This window comes from Saccopteryx bilineata, chromosome 3, assembly GCF_036850765.1.
Source record: "Saccopteryx bilineata isolate mSacBil1 chromosome 3, mSacBil1_pri_phased_curated, whole genome shotgun sequence".
NCBI lineage: Eukaryota > Metazoa > Chordata > Mammalia > Chiroptera > Emballonuridae > Saccopteryx > Saccopteryx bilineata.
Window position 1 is genome coordinate 287,232,233 of NC_089492.1, and position 17,840 is coordinate 287,250,072.

The following is a 17,840-nucleotide window of genomic DNA, read 5'->3' on the forward strand; positions in this document are numbered from 1 at the left end:
GCAGACCCCGGGTACCGGGAAGTTCCAGAAAAGTCTTAAGAACCCACTAAGGCAATGACAGGGCCGGAACTCCCCTTAGGTCTTCGCTTGGGTCCTTGTTTCCTATCTGTGTGCCCTACAAGCCCCAGAGTGGGACGGAGCCCGGCCAACACAGGCTCTTGCAAACATGTAAAATGAATGGAAGATCAGAGAATAAAAAGTGCCACCCAAGGAGCCCAAGGAACTGCAGTGCTCAAAAACAAAACAAAACAAAAAACAGACAAAAAATAACACCCAGTTCCCTCACCACAGGAAATCAGTTGCACACAACTTTGAAAGTGTCTTTTCCCACCTGGTGACCTGAAAAATCTCTAACACATGCACACATTCTCTCTCTCTCTCTCTCTCTCTCTCTCTCTCTTTCTCTCTCTCGTCATATACCTAAACAGAAAATCCTAGCGTCATATTGATTTTTACAATAATCTTTTTTAAGTGCTTGCTACACACCACCAGGTACCAGCTAGGCTCCTGGCGGTTTTGCATACGCACATTCCCTTCCACCAGTGACAGACCTCTTCCCTTCCTCCTCACCCTCTAGTTCTTACACATCCCAAGGTTTAGCCTCAATGTCACCTCTTCCAGGGAGCCTTCCTGGATTCACCTGCTGAGCATAAACCTTTACTCTCCTTAACATCCTCCATAACACCAATTTGTCTCTCATTGCTTATATTGCCCTCTGCCTCAAATGGTCTTGCTTGAGAGTTAACTATATTTGCCTTCTTCCCTTCCAGAAAGCACAGGAAGCAAGCTCTCAAAGGTCAGGATTAAGGATGACAAATTACAAGGCATGTTCCCTCCTCACAGCAGGAAGGAAAACAAGGTGAGGACCCACGCCACCTCAGGCCCCGCTGGATCCCAGGTACAGGAAAGACCACCCCGGCCAGCTCGTCCCATACCCTACTCCCATCCGTGCGTTACTCTGACCCACCCCTATTTCACTGAGGGGAAACTGAGTCCTAGTTCACAGAGGAAGGAAATACCAAAGCAACAAACACTCCAGCCCCCTCCATCTGCCTCTCCAGCCAGGCTTGTAACTGATCCTGCCACCACACCCACACACACACACACAGTTTCCGGGGTGCCCCCCCCCCAGAGAAGAGACCTGTAAACCAGAGACAGCACCCAGCAGGCCACCTGCTGTGCTCTGAAGGGGTGCACGGGCTCTGAGATACCCTCAGATGTGTTGATAGAGAGTGACTGCCCAAGACCCCCAGGTGTCCGCCCCTGCATCCAGCTGTCCCCTCTGTGGACAGTGTCAAGAGGCCCCAGGCCCCTGCCCACTGCCCACTGCCAATACCAAAGTTGGCTAGCTGGGCCAGTCCCCACCCAGACCAGCCTGCTAATGCTACCAGGCGGAACCACACCTATGTGCACCCCCTACACACACACACACACACACACACACACACACACACAGCCCTCCATTGTCCCCTGGAGGCTGCCTCTCACCCCCTGCCCCAGTGGAATCTAACGAGCCTGGGTGCACCATCATCTCCAACTCACCTGAGGCAGGCGGCCCAGCCAGCTGGGAAATGTCTCCTTCCCAGCTCAGGTCCCTTGGGAGGTGAGCGAGCCCAGAGGAGGCGGACTGTCTCGCCTAGCACCTTCCTCTTTCCCTAAGCTCCCCCTCCCCTGCCCTGCTGGGCAAGGCTGAATAGGGAAGAGCACAGGGCCACTGTTTCCTCTGCAGGGCCCAGTGGCCGCTGCACCTCCCCGAACTCCTGCACCAGGTCTCCCCTTGTAGATGACTAAGCGATTTCCACCTCGGAGCGAGCCTGCCTGCCGAGAGGCCCTGCTGGCGGCAGAGCCATCCCAGGATGCCCAGAGCCGCACGCACTAAAACCCATAATTGGCGAGTCCTCTTCTTGGGAAAGAAAACCCCCTCCATGTTTTGTTTTGTTTTGTTTTATTTTCCCCTTAAATGAAACAAATCCACCCACGTAGTTACTGGAAACTCCAGCATGTGAAACTGAACCGCTTGCAAAGAGAATTAGTCAGCAACAATGTGAGCAGAGGAGTAGCCCCTCCGTAGGTGGAGCCCGCCCCCCATGATCTCGAGGTTCCCATCCAGGAGGGGAGTGGGGTGGCCCCGACCTCCAGCCAAACTACAGGGGATGCCCTGGGCCTGGATCAAAAGGAGAAGGCATCGCCCGTTCCTGAGGGCAAGTTTGCTTGCACCAGGTGGAGGACGAAATGTACATCTGAGTAAGTGCCCCGCTCACAACATGCGATGGTTTAAAAACCCTGGCTCAGGAATCTGACCTTCGTTCAAATAAATCGACGCCATCCAGCTGGTTGAACCTCTCTGGGTCTCAGTTTCCTCTTTGGTAGGATGAAGATACCAGAACCTCACAGGTGCCCTGTCAGGATCACCAGACACCCACACGAAGCACTTTGTGCCCAGCACCCAAAGCGCAGCCGTGAAGGCTGACTTTAAGGTGGGTGGGTGGGCGGGGCTGTCTTAGCAGGGCTCTGTCCCTCCGAGCTCTGTCCCCCTTGGTGCAGTGGGGTTTGCTGAGTTGGTTCCCAACCCTTCCTGCTTTCCCCAGGACGCTGCAGGCTGAGGTGGGAAGTAGCTCAGGCCAGGTGCCAGCAGGTACAGGTCTCCTTGTCCCAGTGCCCTGAGCCTCAGGCTATGTGACACCACTGGGCTCCTTGACCTTGTCCTTCTTGTCTGTACAGACACTCTGAGGGCACAGACATTTTATTTTGCGCTGTTTCTTTTAAAACAAACAAACAAAAAACCCACTAAGTCACTTGCCAACTTAAAAAAAAAATCTGGATTCCTGGCTTCTCTTGGGGGGAAAAAGAAATGGACATGATTCCTGCACTGGAGGTCATTCCTCCAGATAAGAGAGGCCGCCCCTCACACGGGACACCCGAATGCCAGTTTGTCCCATTCTTCCCCCTTCCCCCCCATACCCTCCAGGCTCTATAGTCTCCACCCATTGCTCATTTGCATTTCCCCTCAGGGCATCTGCATTCACAACCCAGTTTAAAACCTTAATTTTATTTAGGAGCACAGACTTTAGCCACTCTTGACTGTAAATATACATAGGAAGCGTACCTTGGGAAAGTAATTAAACTCTGACGCTTTAGGCTGATTTTTCTTGCTGAAAATCAAGATGATATAAGAAGACCCACTCCCCGGGCTGGCCGAGGGAAACCCCGCCGTGAAACTAATTTTCCGAAATTCTTTAAGTGATTTGCTGGACAAAGTGCAGAAGAAGGTGTCAGGGGTCCTGCCCTTCATTTCTCGAACTCCTCTCCCTCTCCTTTCGCTTATGAATCAAAAGAGGGCCTCCTTCTGTGGCTCTCCTCCTCTGGACCATGGAAGGCGGGCACCGGGAACCAGGATGTCCCCTGAGGAGCGTCTGGGACAGCTGCTTGTAGAATGGGGAGCCCCCAGCTTTCCCAGCTATTTTGTTTATTGGGGGGCCAGGGGATACAGGTCTGGGGGAACTCGGCCAGACCTACTTACAGCCCAGCAGAGATATTAAAAAGGTCAAGGGGACATCTAAGGGCATTTCCAAGTTGTCTTGGTCTCTCCTGAAGGGAAAAACACAAGATGCAGAACCTCTAGCCTTCCTGCAGGGACACTTTGCTCACTCAGCCTCCGCTGAGCGCCTGCCATGGGCGGGCCACCAAGACACGACAGGGGTATGTCCCCCCTGAACACCCAGACACACCTGTACCACAGAACTCACCTGTGCAGAAGCCTAGTGACTGCTGCCTTGTGACCCATCCCTGTCCCCACCACATCACGAGCTCATCAGGCTCAGAAGCCGTGTGGGGCAGTGGCTCAGAGCACAGACTAACTCTGGGTCCAGCTCGGCTTCTTGGCTGTGTGATCCCAGGCCTGCTATTTGACTTGTGGGCTTCAGGCTTCCTATCTGTAAAATGGGCATAATACACCCCACTCAACAGAGATTGTGGCAGCAATAAATATGTGAACGCATGGAAAGTGCCAGGAACAATGCTCGGCACATAGCAAGTGCTCAATAAATCGCCAGGGAACTAACTGGTCTAAACCCAGGAGGAAAAGGTAGCCCGTGTACATAGGTCTGCCGGGGACACAACGGCCTCGGGCCCAACTTTGGCCGATCAGCATGCACTGTCACTGGTCACCTTAACTTTACACCCTCCACCTTCACTGCCTTCAGTAGGTGCTTTCGCAGGCTGTCCTGATTCAAGGCGATGACAAGGTGTGAAATGGTGCAATCCTCACAAGATACAGCTCGTGAGCCGCTCACCATGGAACACCCACGACAGCACCTGCCTGCATCGCCACCCACCTGCACTGGACTGGGAAAAGCTGTGCACCCCCCACCTGCACAGCATGCATAAGTACTGAGAAGGAATAAATTCCGGGATGATGTTGATAGCTGCCCGGCTGTACACAGTTCCTAAACATCACCCAAGCGGACATTTACAATGGTGTGTGAATTTTACTTCTAGAAATAAATCCTTCGTTAGCTGCTGTATAGGCTCTGGGCCTCCAAGAGAGAGCATCCCACGGCTATCCCACGGCTATGCCATCCAGAAAAATCAAGTGCTACCTGCTCTGTCTTCTAAAAAGTTCGGGGGGGGGGGTAGTTGCGCCAAGACAAACACTCGGTCATCACGAGGGCTCCCCTGTCTCAGTGCTTGCCGGCTCTCTGGCCTCCGCAGGGAAAGCCAGCCCGCCCCCCCTTTCCTACTTTGTCTAAACACGGCTATTTTATCTGGCTGGGATGCAGGGTGGCACAGCTCCCACAGAAAATTCCCCGTGGAGGTTCCAAACCCACCTTCCCGGGAAGAAAACACAGATCACATCCCGAACCCCAAAACCTGGTGGGGAAAGCCACATGGCGCCCGACACCCAGCTGCTCTGGCAGAACCATCCCGGACACTGTCAGTTTACCCTGCGTTTTCTCCTTTATCTACTCCTGCCAGTCACAGAAGCGTGTGTGTTGGGGGAGATGCAGAGGCAGGAGAGGGTGGGAGAAAACCACCCCCAGTCTGCCTCTAGGAAAGTGGCCCCAAAACTTATTTTTAGCAGTTCAAATGATATTCCCCCCAAATGAAGCCCTGTACAGAACTCTACCCCCTGTCATTAATAATAATAATGATGATAATGTCACAGTGAGACTGTTCTGGCTGGAACGGCCTGTCTTCCTGGTCTGATGGGCCAGGGATGAGGCACCCACATTGCTGCTCATCCCAGAGCCTGGGCCGGCTTTGCACGCTGGCATTCCTGGGGCGCTGTGGGCGCCCTTGTTAGAGCTGCCCAGGAAACCAGAACATGGTTTCAAACCCCCAAAGCACAAAGACCCCAACTGACCCTTTCTGGAACTTCGATGTCATCCCAAAGCCCTATCTTTCCCAAAAGGAGGCTGCCCGTGTGCACGGATGGGACGGCTGAGGAGGCGTGTCGCCCGCTGCGTGGGGCGATGGAGGCGTGAGGCTTACCATACAGTCTCTGCTCTCGCTTGAAATTTTCCATTAAAAATACATGTAAACACTACAGCAAAGCAAAACCTCAGCGGTGTCGAGACACCCCCCAGGGTGGGGGAGGAACCCCAGCCACGGTTCAGGACTCGGCTCAGACACAGCCTCCTGGGTCGGTGCTGTCTGGGCGTCTCAGCGCAGGTACCGTGACGGCCCAGACAGAGCGGGCATTCACGGAATATTGGCTGAATGATGAAGGAATTAAAAAAACAAAAAAACAAAAAGACCTCTACCCGGAGCTGTCTAGACACCCCTGAGTGTGACTCGATAGTGAGGGGACGGGCTTTCTGGGACAGGCAGAGAGAAAAAGGGACCTGTGTGTACAAGACAGCTCAGAATTAGCCCAACAGAGGACACGGCTGGAAGAAAGGGGAGACCCTACTTTTTTTGAGCATCAGGTCTCTCCAAAGATGAAGTTTTTTTTGAAAGGGACCTGGGCATTTACATGTAATGTCACATACTGGGAAAACATTTCAGTGCAGCGTTGCTGTTTAGGATGACTTTTCAGGCTTCACAAACACGAGGCCACCTTTCTCATTATGGCTTCTCAAAATCTCCACACTCAGAGGACCTTCGGATAAACCCTCATGGATCCACCTCAACCCTGTCTTTAGGGTAACTGAGCAGCGGGGTTCTGAGTGCCAGGTCTTCCTGATCTATCCAGGGGCTCACACCCCAAGAAAGCCACACAGGTGCCCTTGAGAACACGCCTTGCACAAAAACCTCTAAACCCTGTGTTTAAACCTGAAGTGGCTTGAGGCTCCCTGAGAGCAACCTGAAAGGCAGACCCACTGTTTACTGCATGGCCTTCCCAAAGCAGGTACGGGACCACCACGGAAATGCCCCAGCGCCCCTTGTCCCAAAAAAGATCACAGCCACAATGAGGCATCACTCCAGCCAGAAACCCTAGCTTCGGGCAGACCTGCAGCCCAAGCACCGAGTGCATGGTTATGATCTGCTGGGAAAGCCCCCAGACTGTCCAGGCAAAAAGACGAGGGAGTAATGTCGGAGCTGCCAAGGAGACAGCCAGAGTGTTTGACCAAGGAGGCGCAGGCAGACGGAGACAATAATTTCCAGTTGCTCCACACCTCTTAGGAGCAACTTTTGGGGTGAATGAGGTCGGGGAGGAATGCAAGAACACCCTGTACCCACTGACTACCCCTCAGCCTGCCATTTGAGACCTCCCTGTCATACAACAGCCTTCCTATGATCCTTCACATCATAGCCAGTCCTTCCTCCCTGGGGGTCACTCTGCTCCCTGCCCCCCACCCCTGAAAACTACCAGCCTAGAATAAACCCTTGTGAACAGTCACACGGGGTCCTCTGTGGGCACTCAGCACACCTGACAGGGAGCTAACGTTTCCTGCATACACCTGCTGACTCACCTGCTCAGTTGCAGCCTGTCAAGGGCCCAGTGGTAAACAGTCAGTGCCCGATAAACGATGCCAATGGGTTCACAGTAGAAAGAACACAGGCTGTGGAATCAGGTCAACATGACATTACCCACGCAGCCGTGTTACCTCTAGTAATTTAGAAGATGCCTCTGATGCTCACTTTTCTCATCTGTAAATGCTGAGATAATGCCTAAGTCACTGGGTTGCTGGAATGGTCAGAACTCCATCTAGAGTGCTGAGCACTGGGCCGGCCATGGTAGTCATTCAGTGGAGGGTAAGACTACGTCCGGCAGAATCATACTTGGAGCAGATGGGAGTCGAGACACCCTGAACTACACATGAGCCTGAGGGTAAGAGGGAAAAGGCAGGAAGTCAGGGGGATCCAATGACCAAGGAGCCAATGTTCCTTGGGCCTTGACAGCTCAACCCTTCTCCCATGCCTGGGACAACCCACAAGTTCTCCTTTCAACAAAGTGTCCCCTGATTTGCAGTCATGGGACCATGACTCCAGGCCCCTGGTCCAGGACCCACTGCTAAGGTTCTGGTGACAGGTCGAGGGTGGGCAGAGAGCAAATGGCATGACTGCTGGTTGACACTGGTCAGGGCATCACTGTCTTGGAGACTGGCAGGGGGCTCTGGGTCATACCACAAATGAGGCAGAGACAGTCCACCCCCTTTAAGGCCTGAGTGGCCTCACAAAGAAGAAAGAAAATGTCACTGGCTAAAAGCTAAAGCTCCGGTCCCAAACGGACCAACCGGACTTGAAAGTCAGAGACCAGTCCTGGAAACGGCTCCCACCTCTGGGTGGCCTGGCGGAGCCTCCGAGCTGGCCCATGTGGGGACGTGTGGCATCCCTGCTAGAGATGGTGGGGGCCAGCGCTTCACAAAGTGAGCTTGGGATGGGGTCCTGCCCTGAAGGTCACGTCACAAGTTTGGGAATTCACTCTAAGAGCAATGGGTGTCGCTGTTGAGCTTTAAGAAGGGAGTTGACGGCCCTGGCCGGTTGGCTCAGTGATAGAGCGTTGGCCTGGCGTGCAGGGGTCCCGGGTTCGATTCCCCGCCAGGGCACACAGGAGAAGCACCCATCTGCTTCTCCACCCCTCCCCCTCTCCTTCCTCTCTGTCTCTCTCTTCCCCTCCTGCAGCCGAGGCTCCATTGGAGCAAGGATGGCCCGGGCTCTGGGGATGGCTCCTTGGCCTCTGCCCCAGGCACTGGAGTGGCTCTGGTCGCGACAGAGCGACGCCCCGGAGGGGCAGAACATCGCCCCCTGGTGGGCAGAGCGTAGCCCCTGGTGGGTGTGCCAGGTGGATCCCAGATCCCAGTCGGGTGCATGCGGGAGTCTGTCTGACTGTCTCTCCCCGTTTCCAGCTTCGGAAAAATAAAAAAAAAAGAAGGGAGTTGACATTGCCAGGTGTTCATTTTTAAAAGACTACTGGGAAAAAAATTTAAAACGAGAAGGGTCACTGAATTCAGGACGACGGGCCGCTGGGTCTTCAGTGGTGATTGAATATGGAGAAAGACGGGTCTGCAGTTCTAGGTAAAGTTTTATTTATTGATTGATTGATTTTGAATTTTTTTTTTTTTTTTTAGATTTCGTTTATTCATTTGAGAGAGAGAGAGAGAGAGAGAGCACGAGACAGAGAGAGAGAAAGGGGGAGGGGCAGAAAGCATCAACTCCCATATGTGCCTTGACCAGGCAAGCCCAGGGTTTTGAACCAGCGACCTTAGCATTCCAGGTCGATGCTTTACCCACTACGCCACAGGTCAGGCTCTAGGTGAAGTTTTGTCTACACCAAGCTCTTTCCATGTTCAGGTGGCCCTCCAGGGAACCAGGGAGGGAAACCCAGCTTTCTTCCAGGAAACACGACAGCCTGAGGCCAAAGGTCACAGAGTAGGTGATTCCATCCGCAGGCAATGTCCTGAGTGGGCAAATCCACAGACTGAAGGAAGATCGGTGGTCACAGGGGTTGGGGAGGGGGCGTGGGGAGAGTGACTGCTGACTGGCTACAGGGCTCGCCTTTGGGGTGATGAAAATGTTTTGGAACTAGATAAAGGTGTTTGCCCAACACTGTGAATGTCCAGTGGCCCTTCCGTATCTGCGGGGAGCTGGGTTCCAGTTCCCTCTGCGGATACCAAAACCCATGGATGCTCAAGTCCCTTACAGAAAATGGCGTAGTGTTTGCATATAACCTACACGCAGCCTCCCGTCTACTTTACCCATAATACCTCATACAATGTAAATGCTGTGTACAGTTGCTATATGGTATTGTTTAGGGAATAATGATAATAAAAGAAAGTCTGCACATTGTTCAGTACAAACACAACCACTGTAGGCCTGAGTCCATAGTGTTGGAGACCAAAAGCCAATAGGGTCTTTGCAGTTTAGATTTTTGGGGGACAGAGGTGTGGGGAACTGGCAGTAAGTTGACAGTCTGCCCAACCTCCCACCTCACTTGTTCTGTGAAGTCACTAAAGGCTATTTTTTTTCACACCTTCATGTTAGCTATGGTGTTGGATTGTATACTCTTCCTATCCCCATGCCTCTGGGAAAAACTTGAGGCAAGTTTCTTTTTATCCTTTGTTTTGTGAAGTTAAATGTTATATATAATGAAAGTTTTCTACACTTAATAAAATTCTTGAATTGCCTTGGAAATGTGACTTTGTTTTAATGATCTCTTTAATTTGCTAATGGCCTCACTTTACCCTATAAATAAAGTAAAAAAAAAAAGCACTCTATTCTTGCCATCAGCATTGCAAAAGCCTCCCAATCCCATCCTTTTCCCTTTAAGCCTATTTTCTTAATTTCACGCCATTCCCACTCAAAACCCGGAATTACTAGCAGCGCTGCTTCCCAGCACCAGAGTGCACATCGGCAACCATGAAACAACTCTTTTCCCCAAACCTCACTCTGCAGCTGGTTGAATCCCGGGTTGCGGAACCCAAGGATACAGAGGGCCCACTTACAAAAAATGCCACGGAATCATTCACTTTAAAAAGGTTAATTTTATGTTAATTTTTAAAACCACCATAATTAGCCAATGTCACAGAGCATATCAGCATAATAAGAATATTAGCCTGACCAGGGGGTGACGCAGTGGATAGAGTGTCAGACTGGGATGCAGAGGACCCAGGTTTAAAACCCCAAGGTTGCCAGCTTGAGCACAGGCTCACCAGCTTGAGCGTGGCATCATAGACATGACCCCACAGTCACTGACTTGTAGCCCAAGGTCACTGGCTTGAGCAAGAGGTCATTGCCTCAGCTAGAATCCCCCACTTCAAGGCACATATGAAAAACAACCAATGAATAACTAAAGCGATTCAACTACAAGTTGATGCTTTTCATCTCTATCCCTTCCTGCCTCTCTGTTTCTATCTCTCTCTCAAATAAAAAAAGAAAAAAATTAAAAACCAAAAAAGAATATTAAGAGATCTCCCGGAACTAAGAGTCTCCACTGAGCCACACTGATCCCATTTCTCCTGGGGTGCCACCATTTGCTCACAAACCTGGGGCCACTTCCGACTATCCTAGGCCCCAAATGTCCAATTAACCCTGCAGGACGACAGGTCCTCCCCACCCCCACCCCACTGTGCCCAAAATGCTCACCTGGGTCAAAACCTGGCTATTCACTGTGAACAACTGTTAGGCAAACATGGCAGGAGGCAGCATCCATCCACCACGAGGGGGGTCCAGGGACCCAGACATGCCACTGCGGGGGACCCAAGGCCAAGAAGGTGAAGAGAGTTAACAAGAAAGGGTAACTCCTCCCACCCCTCGCCCTCAGCCAGCCACTGTCCTGAGAAGACCAGTCAGAGCTCACCCTTCAGGAACATCCTCGGCATCCTAGCCCCTCCCCACACAGACGAGTCCCGGGAGTCTCAGCCCCTCCCCCCACAGAAACGTCACCAGCGTCCCCGCCCCGCTCTGCTGGCCCACCCCCTGCCATCCTCCTGCCTCTCTGCCCTCGCTCAGCCCCAATCCAGCCACACACTACTAGCCCAAGCTCACTTTCCCCATCAGTCATCCTCCCACCAGGAACGCCCGCCTGCCTGTCACTGTCTCCATAACGCCCCGGGTACTTCCACCCCAGGGCCCATCTCTCCCCCTGCACAGAGACAGAGCAGGACCCCATCCACAGAAAGGAGGGGCCAGGACCCCAGCGCAGCAGAGCTGGTGAGTGGATGCGAACTCAAAAAGTGCTGTGAGTGTTGGCAATAAGGAGGCTAACCCCCAAGGACTGCTGGAAAGATCCAGAAGTGCTGAGAAGGGAGGAAGTGGAGACCCCGTGTGTTGGCCTGGGAACCAGGCTGGACTTCGGCTGGAGGGACCATGCCTTCCAGGAAGTCCACCATCAGAGCCCCTTCATCCCCACAAGTATCCCAAAGGCACAGCGGGGAGGCCCCTGCCCTGGAGACTAACTCAGAGGGAGTGCAATAAAAACCCAGAGACCAAGCATCCATGGTTGGATGAATGGACAAGCTAAATGTGGCCCACCCACAGCATGGAGTATTCCCCAGCCTTAAAAAGGAAGGACATTCGGACACATGCTCTGCCACGGATGGCCCTTGAGGACATCGTGCTAGGTAGAATAAGCCAGCCACAGAGAGACAAGCACTTCTCTGAGGGACCTCAAGAACATTCACAGAGACAGAAGGGGAACGGTGAGTGCCAGGGGCGGGGTGGGGAAGGGGGACGGGTGTCAGTGATGCAGTTTTGCAAGATGAAAAGAATTCTGGGGACGGATGGGGGCTGATGATTGCACAACAGTGTGAATGTACTTAGGGCTCCAAACTGCACACTTAAAAATGGTAAATTTGATGTTAGGTGAATGGTATCACAATCATGATCTTTAAGAGAGAGATTAAGTATAAAACCCCTGAACCAAAGAGCCTTCCCTGACGCCCACCACGGAGACTCCAGCGTACCCCCCTCTTGTCAGCGGTGTACTGTCCCTGAACACATAGGCCCTGTCCAGAGCGCTAGCCCTGAGGATGCTGGTGCAGGGTCTCTAGCTGACAGTGCTAGGAGTAAGGGGCACGCCCCTGGGCACGCCTCCTCTCATGCCAAAGGCTCTGTGCTGGTGGCATCAACCCCCTTTAATAGAACGTTCCTGTGTCCAGCCCAGGCCTCTCTCTTGAGCCTCAGGCCTAGCTGTGGTCTGGACATAACACATGCACCATTTCCATCTGGCCTGGTTCGAGGCACCTCCGTGCCCCTTGGCCCACCCCTCTCTATGGGGTCATTATCCACTGGGACCTCCACACTAGCAGGAAGCTCACAGGCATCTGCAATTCTCCACCATACTTCACACCCAAATCCCACTAATCATCAAACCTGCTGATTCCACCTTGAAGATGCTGCCAGCCTCCGTTCCATCTGGCAGGAAACAGATGCAACGTAATACAAGGGATGCGTTTTACGTTGTATTGCGTGCGACCACCAGCAGCCGGTCTGGCAAGGGCAGTTCAGAGTTGGTGCAGCTGTCCAGACCCTGTCACCAGGTAGATCCTAGATTCCTAGTCTGTGTGGCATTTCCAGCCCACATGCCCTTAGGCTTGACCCAAACGACCCACTGCCTCCCTCGTTGTCCTAGAGGTACCCGTGGGCCGCGGACATTCCCACACTCCTCCTCCACCCATCGCCCAGACGGTAAGTTCAAGCGGGTTAAGCTTGAGTTCAGGTCGGTTGGGTCCAGAGCTTGTGACAAACCATTTCCACATCCTCTGCTGCCCAGCCCTGACTCGAATCCCCACAGGGGACAAAGCGGGTTGTGCCTTAGTGTTTGCTTATACCTGTGGTTGACCTGGTTTGTCTCATGACCAGCAGACTCCATTATTTGTAATGCTGAGCAATGAACAGAACTTTTAAAATACAAAATAAGACTCTCGGGTGGGGGTAGGGGGCATAAATACAGATCCTCAATGAGCCCTCTTTCCCTGTCCTAGCCAGGAAGGCCCCTCAACTCCAAGTAGGGAAGAGTGTGCTTATCCTGACTTACCACCCAGCAGACACCTTCCCCGGTGTTTCCCTTAAATGCTTGTTAGATGTGTGATGCCACATCAGAGACTGGCTTCATAATCACATAGCACGAGTGTGTGCATGTGTGCATGTGTGTGTGTGCACACCTGAAGCTGGTGAGGAAGCCTTATATACACTCTTCTCTCAACTTGAGAATATGTTTGAGATGTTCCATAATAATAACATTTTTCATTTAAAAAATCACATACTTCTTGAAAAAAAAAGGTCAGGCTGACGGAAGTGGCACACTGCACCAGGTAAGGGCTTGAGTGCCAAAATCAGAGTTAGAGACTTTTGCTCCTCCGCTCAGCAGTGGCGAGACCGTGACCAAGTCACGTGCCCATTCCAGCCTCAGGAGAAGGTGGATGGCGGGTGAACCGGCTGGTGCTCAGGGCTCTTAGGTCAGAACAAGGGTAAATGCGTCAAGGACTCAGATCGAAGCCTGGGACCAGCATACACTATATCACTATTTCCTGCCATTATTATTACCATCACCACCACCACCATCATCATCATCATCAAACAAGGTCACATCCACGAAGCACTCAGTGGCACAGAGCCTGGCACCTGTCTATGAGCAGGACTCTTAGGTAGGGAAGGATGCTATCAGGTAACTGGGACAAGGGTAAGAACTAGGTTGAAAGTCCAGAAGAAAAGTGCCTTTAAGTCTGTATTTTGTCGACCAAGCATGCGGGGAAGGACTCACAAGGGATTAGGCAGCCTGTGCCCAGGAACCATGCACCCCCCCCCCAGGCAGACCGAGGCACCCCTACTTAGACCGACCCTGTGCTTTGGTCTGATGAAGATGCTTATTCTCAAACATTTCAGGAAAAAGATAAATAAAATCATGACTACTACCGTCTATTTCTTGAGAAGACTTGGTATGAAATTCCCAGACTAAACTTGTGAACCTCGTAAGAATCAGAGGTTTGGCTCAATGTGCAAATGTATCAGCAGACAAGTCTCTGCTCATGGGATTGGGGGTGGGGTGGGAGGGTGCCAGGGACCCAGCAAAGCACAGAAAGCACAGTATCCATTGTCCTCAGTGAGCAAGGGGCAGCGCTGGCTCTACCAGCTGGACCTGCACTCTGCTGCCCCTGATCCACAGGAGAAATGAAGCATCTGTGCTGATTCCCCAGGGGGAGCTCAGAGGCTTAAGAGGCAGCCCCGGAGAGCCCACTGAAGGGAGGTTTCAGCCCTGCTGGAGCAATCCCAGGAATGCAGCCTCACCCAGCCCCAAAGTGACATCACCTGGGGCCTCTGGCAGACCGCTGCTTCCTGAGAGCCCTGGAACCCCCAGAACTCGCTGATTCTCTCCTGTCTCCAGCCTCCCTGAAGCCATGACTGTTCCCCTGTTCACGGCTGTCAAAGCCACTGCAGCTAGTGTGACCCTGCTTGTTTGTCTCTGTGCTTTCCTGGGAAAGAAAAGGAAGATTTAGAAAGTTATTGCATTAGGCTACTCCACACCCCCACAGTCATTCTATCTCTCTCCATCTACTGGGTAAAGCGCTCCCTGTAAAAGACAACGCAGTAAGAGAACAAGAGAAGTGCTTAAAATGATCTAATCCAGCCCATCACTTTACAGCTGGGGAGACAGGAGTGCCTGGCCCATGACCTCAGCACTGGGGACAGTAACCAACGGCAACAGCTAGGCTTCTGGCGACTTGGTCCATAGCCCTGGCTGTGCACTTCGGGTAAGCCAGCCTCTCTCTCTGGGCCTCTGCTGGGAAAGATACCGGGTAATACAGGGCTTCCCCAGATTCTCAATTCTTCCCAGGGGGAAAAGCTGGCTTCTGCCCCTAAAGCTTAATCCAGCGCTTCCCACCACCACCCGGAGTGGGAGTACCAGGAAGGCACTGGGCAGAGAAGGGAGAAGCAGCTGCCTCCTTCCTTGCTTGCTGTTCTCACACCCCACAACCAGGAATGAGGTCTGGCCCCCTCCCCTGTCCTACCCCAGGAGAGAATTCTTCCAAGGACACCAAACCTTAGTCACTGAGATGGCGCTTTTACCATCGACACCTGTTAAAACTCAACTCATGACCAGTTTCTGATGCTACCGGCTGGAGTGTTTAATTAAATATTACTCATTCAGGAAGCAGCCCCTGCCAACTCACCCCCAAACCGTACTGTTCATTTTCAGAGAAAGAGAGAGAGGGAGGGAAGGAGAGGCTCCTGCACCCTCAGCAGGCACCAGGAGGGCTCCCCTGGTCCTGAGTACGGGTCCAGCACAGCCCAAAGTCAGGAACCAGTGGTCCCACCGCCAGGTAAACGGGAACCTCTCTCTCTCACACACACACACACATTCACAGAATACACTCACATCACATAGACACACACATATGCACTTAGAGATACACACATGCACTCACAGATGGACTCACACACACATTCACTCACATAGATGCAAAGACACACAATTACCCTAGACACGCTCACAGGAATTCACTATCACACACACACACACACACACACACACACACAGATGCACTGAGAAACATATTTACGGAGACTCTTACCTCAGAGACACATACTTATTCCCACAAACGCACACAGCTGGGTTCACAGAGACACTCACACAGCCATACACTCAGGCACACACCACCCTCACTCACACACACAACTTGCAGTCTCACGGCAGGCCGAGGGAGCCATTAACATTCTGAGGAGCCTGTGCCCTGAACTTGAACAGGACAATTACCAAGTCCCCACCTACATTCCGGGGCGGAGGTGACCCATCCCACGGTTCCACCGATGGACCCAGGCTCCTCTGGTTTTTTCGTTCTAATCAATTTCCTGACATAACATTTGGCTCTCCCTTTGCTTGCCGGGAGAAGCCGCGGCGGCTCCGGGTAAGCGGGGAGGGTGGCGGCGCCTGGGTGTAGCCCGGCGGGCTCCCCGGGGGAGGCGGTACCGGCCGGGATGGGGGGTACACCGAGGGGGCCAGTCGACCGCGCTGCAGATGCGGAGCCCCGACCGGCGGGAAAAGCGAAACTAACTTCGCGGAGCGAGAGGGGCAGGTCGGCGCCCCGGCCTCGGCTGCCGGGACTGTCGCGGGAACCCGAGGCCCTGGGGGCGCCCCAGCACCTAAAAGTCGGCGAGGGGCGCCGCGCGCCCCAGGCTCCTACGCCCGATCTGCAGCCAGCGAAGCTCAACCCCGGAAGGGACGGTTGTCGCGGTCGCTGGGACCCCTCCCCCGTCTCGCCCCCGCAGGTGTGACCCGTGGCTGCCGCGACCAGCCCTCATCTGCAGCGGCAGCATCGGCAGCGGCACTGGGCGGAGCCCGACCCCCCTCTCCCGGGACCTACGGCGAGAGAAGGCTCCCCGTGCCTTTACGGTCCCAGTCGGGACCCCACCGGTCCCCAGAGCCCGGCCCCGCGCCCACCCACTCTATCCCCAAGTGCCGCGACCCCCGCGCCCATTCCGTCCGGCCCCGCAGCCACGCGGTCCCCGCGCCCGGCCCTGCCTACCGCGTCGGGGAGGACGCTGCCGCCGCCCGCTCTCTGGGGCCGAGAGGCTCGGGGCGCCCGGCCGCGCCCGCCGCAGGGAGCGAAGCCGCCTCCTCCCCGCGGCCCCGGCGCCAGCGCCTGGAGCCTGGTTCCTGCTGCGAGCGCGCGGGCTGCCCGAGCGCGACTTCTATGCAAAGAAGAAAAAGCGACCCAAGGCTTTAAAGTGAAAAACGAGAAAAGCGCTGGGGGCGGGGCCGGCCTGCTCTGGCCCCGCCCCTCCCCGCCCCTGGGCTCTGGCGCGCGGGCTGTTGCGTGCTGCAGGGGCGCGAGGGGGCGCGGGGCCAGGCGGTCCCGGCGTGGGGGCTGGCAGCGCCTCGCTTGCCCCGCGCCAGCTCGGCCGGCCCCCGCCAGCGCCCCCTGCTCACCCCACCCGGAGGCCACCGGGGCGCGGGAGGCCGAGGCAGAGCGGGCGCGCGGGGCGGCGCCGAAGCGTCGGTCCGGCGGGAGGCGTCTTAGAGAAGTGCCGGGCAGCCTCCGCTGGGCCAGAGGCCGGGGTTGCAACACCCGAAGGGCTGCGGCAGTGCCAGGCACCGGGAGGTTGGGGGCTTACTACTAATAATTTTTACAATCTCTTGGGAGAGTGAGGGTTGTTTCAGTAACCTCGGAGCAAGGCCCTGTTTGCCTCATTCCCAGCGGTTTAAAGTTCCGTAATTCTAGGACACAGGAGAGGAGTTTGTGGGCCGGAGATTAGCCAAGGACTCCCCGCGGTACTTGAGCCTACCCCCTTCCCCCAAACAATTCCATTTCGGTACCCACAAGGGGCGGGGGTCTCAGGACTCTCAGTCCTCAGAGCCTGGGCATCGGCATCCCAGCTCCCGTTTGCTCCAGGCATACAACAGGCCCCTTTCCATGCATTGTGAATGAATGAATGGATGAATGAATGAATGAATGAATGAATGAATGAATGGGTGGATGAGCAAGCAATTGCCTGGTGGGCCTCCACCCCTGAGGACTTCTCCACATAGTTGTCCTGTGGCTCTAGCTCATCACAGCTAGATTTCCCTCCCCTTGCCCCTTACACAGCAGCCACGTGCACCCTAGAACCAGGAAGCTTTTAAGTTACTCTTTTAAGAACATCTTACATTCCTCCGCCTCTTGCTGTGTGTTGTGTCTATGTGAAGGGAATAGGGAATTGGCATTATTGGAGAAGCTGTTACAAACAATGTAGTGTACAGTGATTTCATCTTTACCAGAACCTGTACAGGCAGGACTGTTTAACATTGTAAAGATGAGGAAGCAATTTGCGACCAGGCAGTGGCACAGTGGGTAGAGCATTTGCCTGGGACACTGAGGGCTCAGGTTTGAAACCCCGAAGTTACCGGCTTGAGCGTGGGCTCATCAGCCTTGAGTGCAGGGTCAGGCTTGAGCATAGGATCATAAACATGATCCCATGGA

At 54.0% G+C, this 17,840-nt stretch overlaps 1 protein-coding gene across 2 annotated transcripts in view; it reads right to left on the reverse strand.

Moving 5' to 3' along the window:
- The window catches only part of SPSB1 (splA/ryanodine receptor domain and SOCS box containing 1), a 70,667-nt gene extending 54,087 nt beyond the window's left edge, over positions 1–16,580 (reverse strand). Inside the window, exon 1 of one of the 2 annotated variants that reach the window (XM_066270523.1) lies at positions 16,407–16,580. The gene's annotated coding sequence lies outside the window, so the exon portion shown is untranslated. Of the gene's footprint in view, positions 1–1,542; positions 1,632–16,406 lie in introns of those variants that run through there. The other variant, XM_066270527.1, reaches the window with a different exon arrangement.
- Positions 16,581–17,840: the final 1,260 nt, after the last annotated feature.